The 5,453-nt window shown below is 36.8% G+C and overlaps 1 pseudogene; it reads left to right on the forward strand.

The window, feature by feature from the left end:
• Positions 1 to 205: 205 nt before the first annotated feature.
• LOC116593602 lies at positions 206 to 1,688 on the forward strand (annotated as a pseudogene).
• Positions 1,689 to 5,453: the final 3,765 nt, after the last annotated feature.

Consider the following 5,453-nt stretch of genomic DNA (forward strand, 5'->3'; position numbering starts at 1 on the left):
AGGGAGCACCATTAAGAGGTTATTTGCCACAGTCTAGGTAAGAGTGATGGAAGCTTGATAAGGGATTCAGTGGTGGTGGGATTCTTGGATATATTTTTTAAGTTAGAGCTGAAAGCATTACCTGGCATATTAGAAATGGGGCTAAAATAAAGAGCTGTTTAGAACTTGGACATTTAGAATGATAGAATTGCCACCAACTAAGAGGATGAAGATTTCAGAAGAGCAGGTTCGGTGAGGATTATCAGAAACTCTGTTCGGATCTAATATGTCTGCAATGCTCCTTAGACGTTCTGGGTGAGAATCAAACCATGTTTTTAAAATCAGTCTTTGCTCTCTCATATTTATAGCATACCCATTGATAAAGCTTAGAATTAAAGAGAAGCAATCCTAGAATTATGGCTGGAAAGGACAGCAATATTGTATAATCATTGTTTCTATTAAAGATACATCAGTACAAGCTGTGGATAGTAATAAGATAGGCTGCAGATTATAGCAAATATCTGATGACCACCGTCGACTTACTCTTTTCTTCCCCACTCAAGAGATGAATGTGTTAATATGTAAATTTAGGTGAATGTGAAAATAGTTTGAAATAGTTAAGACTTGAAACAGTACCAAATTTTAGTACTTTATCTATTTTTAGAAAACTATTAAATGTGACACATTTTACAATAACCACAAGTTAAGAACTGAAAAGACAAAATGAAATCCAATCAGTGATGCCTTAGAATTACAAAGACTTTCAGAAATCGTAGTGGAGAGGAAAAACTTCAACTTTAATATCATACACCCTTTACTTCCTAAGACCTGTTTGTAAATACGTGAAAGTGGAGATCAGAATCCTAGCTGGAGAGTAGATAACTATTTGTTCTCAAAATCATTCTTCCATTAATGTTTTATGAAAGAGGCTTTGTGATCTTCTCTTTCCACAGTGTAAATTCTTTCCCAAGAGTCATATGTGTTCATTCTATAAATGGACTTCTGCACCATGACTTAGTGCATCTTTTTAAAAGATGTCCAGCGGGGCACCTGGGTAGCTCAGTGGGTTAAGCCTCTGCCTTTGGCTCAGGTCATGATCTCAGGGTCCTGGGATCAAGTCCCACATCCAGCTCTCTGCTCAGCAGGGAGCCTGCTTCCCCCCACCCCCGCCTGCCTCTCTGCCTACTTGTGATCTCTCTCTTTGTCAAATTAAATAAAATCTTAAAAAAGAAAAAAAAAAGAAAGATGTCCAGCCCTCTTCCCCAGCGCTACCTGGGGAGGTGGCAGCCATCCTGCTCTCATAGTGGCCACCCTAAGACCCCTCGTAAAGCTGAAGATCCTTAAAAAGAGTACCAAGAAGTCCATCTGGCAAAGTCAGAACTATAAGTCAAAAGTTACGCACAGCTAGCAGAAACCCAGAGACATTGATGACAGGGTGCACAGAAGATTTGAGGGCTAGATCTTGATGTCCAACATTGGTTCTAGGAACATCAAGAAAACAAAGCCACATGCTGCCTGGTGGCTTCTGGAAATTCCTTGGCCACAATGTCAAGGAGCTTGAAGTGCTGTTGTTGTGCAACAAATCTTACCATCCAGAGGTTGCTCACAATGTCTCCTCTAAGAACAGCAAAGCCATTGTGGAAAGAGCAGCCTAGCTGGCTATCAGAGTGACCAATCCCAATGACAGGCGGCACAGCAAAGAAAATTAGTAGACAGCTGTGTGCACATCATATTTGTGTTAATAAAACTGAGGCACCTGGGTGATTCAGTTGGTTAAGCACTTGACTCTTGGTTTTAGCTCAGGTCATGATTTTAGGGTCATGAGATCAAGCTCCACACTTGATCTCACACTTGGGTCTCCACACTTGGCTGGGAGTCTGTTCAAGATTCTCTCTGTGACTCTCAAATAAATAAATAAATAAATAAATAAAACCTTAAAATAAACTATAAAACTACCAAAAAATAAATAATGTCCAGTCATATCCCGGGTTCAGACTGAGTGACACAGTTATGTATGTGTTTCTCTCTTGTATGTGCACACACACAAGCTGCACATAGGTGCACACACATAGGGTCGTGGTTTTAGAATAGTGATGGTTTTAATAGTTGATTCTGCTTCACAATGAAACTCAATTGACTGGAAGGAATGATGCAAAGCCATCCTAAACGATGGCAACAGTCTGTACTAATTTACAGAGGTTACCAGTTGGTGCTTTAGAAGACTCCTGTGTTGCAAATGTAACTATTAATTATCATGTTACTGGAATATTTGTAATCACTTCAAAATTAACCTTTATATCCTCAGGAGGTTTGTATTTATAAGAGTCACTTGGTGTCTCATAAAGAAACTAATTAGTCAACAAACGATAAGTACAGAAAGAACACAAATTAGTTCTTTGTTTACTGCTACATGGTTGTGCCATATAATTTGTATTGTAATTAAAGTGTTTTATATCCCAAACAGAAAAAATATTTAATTCCGGGATAGATAATAACAGCAGTTTCAAATGTTGCAAGAATGTTGACACATTCACTAGCGTTTACTGCTTAGGCACTCACGATGCAAGAAAAAGGACGTGGGAAAATAACTGTGATCTAGTCATGATCAAAAGACCTCCTTCTCATCCATTACCATTGTTGGAATTACTACGACCCTATCTTCATAAAAGCCAGCAAATACTTTGGAAGAGAGAGAACAAGAACATCCAGGCCTGGGGGATGGGTTATTTTCTTTAATGGAGCAAAACATATTTTTCCCTATAACATCTCATAAAAACTGTTTTCAAATGTATGGAAAAAAATAACCCACAAATGTATGGAGAAAAGATTTCCAGAGAAATCCTGACCCTCTATCAGTTAATCATAGAAAGTTACAAATACCACTGTGTCATGCCATTAATCTTCTTGTTTAATAAGGAATTGAAAAGAGGCAAATATTGGGGGGCTCAGATGTTAGTTCTCTTTATTCTGCATGAAGGAAGGCCTTGATTGTTCCTGCTTATTTGGGTTTATTAACAAAATGCCTTTCCTCTGTGCTGCTAATAGTGCTAAAGAACCAAAACACACAAAAATTAGGGCATTTTGTTTTGCTTTATTCTTTATAATGATGACTGATTTAAATTGCATCTTCTTTCTGCTCAATTTCTGTCTCTTCATTTATAGCACTTCTGTTTCATTTCTAGTAATTATAAATGATTCTTCTTCATATTATCTTCTCACTCTATTTCTGATCATTTTTTATTTCATTTTATGATATTTTCTATTGGGCCATCTTTGGCAGATTTATTTTTAAGTCCCATTCAGAGTGCTCTTACTTTTTTGTTTTTTTCAATTACCTGGGAAAATCCTTCTCCTGACTTTTGATATTGGTAATTATTGTTCTAGTGTTGATTTTCATCATGGTTATCAAAATAGTGACTTTTTAGGTTGTTTTGAGATGAGAATTTATTGACTTGTTTTTCTCTCTAATGTTCATCCTTTGTTGTCTAGCAATTTCTAATTTTTCTCTGCCTAACTCCTCCAGTCATAGAAGCTTGGCCCAGATTCTATCAGGCCATGTCTGCTTCCTCCCATCCCTGAAGAAGGGGGGTTTAAGTAAGCTGTAGCCTAGTGATAGTTGCAAGGATTTATTATTTTTTTTTTAACCATCTTTCACAAACAGTGAAACCTAAATTCAGCCCTTGCTTTCTAGGCATGAGACTGCTCCCCGACACTAAGGACAGTTTTACTGGAGTGTTCTGTCAGTAGGGGGAGCATTCCTTGGCTTTTGCCCTATTTGACCTATTGTATTTCAGTCCCATAAATGGAACAGAGATGCTTACCTTTAATTGACCATTTTTTTAGGGGTTTTAGGCTCTGTTCTTCTGAGATTACATAAGTTCAAAGAAAAAAGCATACAGAAGCTCCTATTTTTGCTCTCTATTCTTATTCCCAACCATATTACTTCTAGACATTCCTTCATATCCTGGCACTATATTACCGAACTTAGTTTCCATTGTGGTCTAGTAAAGTGAAAGTTTTTGACATAATGTAACAAAGTGGTTAAAAGGCTTGGGCTTTGGGGGTGCATGGCTGGCTCAGTTGGTAGAGCAAGGGACTCTTGATCTCAGGGTTGTAGGCTTGAGCCCCACATTGGATGTAGAGATTACTTAAAAATAACATCTTAAAGGCATCAGCTTGGACATTTGGAACCTAAGGTCAGAACTTACCACTTTATTCTTTAAGAACTTACAGTCTGTCATATAAAATGAAGATGAAAGTATCACCACGAAACAGTTTAGTTGAGAATAATGAAAAGGGCTTAATCATAGTAAGTGTCCATGAAATATTGTTTTCATTATATGTTTATAACCAGGTTTTTATATTATGAATCATCCTTTACTGAAAATTATGAACTTTAGCTGGGAAAAGATGAACACAACATCTTCTGATTCTTTAGTTCGTAGTCAGGCCTTTACATTTACTTAAAAATAAATGCATGCCTTCTTTGATTATCAATATTCACCTATCATGTGTCAGCAGAATGTTGAGGAGTTGGTGGTTTTGATGTTCCTTGTGACACTTCCCGCTTTTCAGTTATGACCTCCTGGAAGAACAGTCAACTCTGAAGTTACCATTAGAATACACCTCTCACCGCTGAATCAGCAAGCACTACCTTTCTGCTTTTTAGAATGAAAAATAGAAGTTTATGCATCCATAAGGAACATCCTTCTATAATTCTTAGGAAATGAGCTACTGGCTCTTTTAACTGTAAATGGTCAGATGTTCAAAGACAGTCTCGTGTTCCTTCATTGACTACATTACTTACGAACTGGGTGACTTTAGATACCTTATTTAATGTATTTGGCTCTCAGTTTTCCATCTCTAAAATGAGGAAATAATATTCTACAAATTCATTGGTAAGACTAAATGAGGTGAGATATGTAAATTGTTACCGAAGTGTCTGGTAGATGACTAAGGTAAAATTTAGTTGACATTTCTTCTTTCTTCAAAAGGCATGTTTTCAAGTTCCATGGGAAACCATCATAACAGTTACATAATGCCTTTACAAAAATTGCATAATGCCTTTAAAAATTCGATTTTTCTGTTATATAGGAAAAAAGTAAGTCACTGTTCAAGACACTTGACTGGTTTTCTGCTGTTTTCTGCTGAATGCTTAACACGCTCTGACTCATCATCCAGGTTTTCTTCCTAATGAGCAAAAGAGAAACTGGAGGAAGCATTATTGGAATAAGAAATCTAAAAATCTGGGGTCACTCAGACAGTAGTTACAATTTGAATGCTTATATTTTATTCATATAATACATTTCTCTTCCTTCTGTTACTCATGTTTCCCTCCTTCCATATATTTAAGTTAAATTTTAAATTAAAATAGTATGCATATTAGATAGCAAATCAAATAGCACAGAAAGAGCTAAAATGCAAAGACGTTATTCTCTGATCAGCTACTCCGAGAAGTCCCTTTCTACTCTGTT

The sequence above is a fragment of the Mustela erminea genome, chromosome 6 (genome assembly GCF_009829155.1).
Source record: "Mustela erminea isolate mMusErm1 chromosome 6, mMusErm1.Pri, whole genome shotgun sequence".
Classification (NCBI taxonomy): Eukaryota; Metazoa; Chordata; class Mammalia; order Carnivora; family Mustelidae; genus Mustela; species Mustela erminea.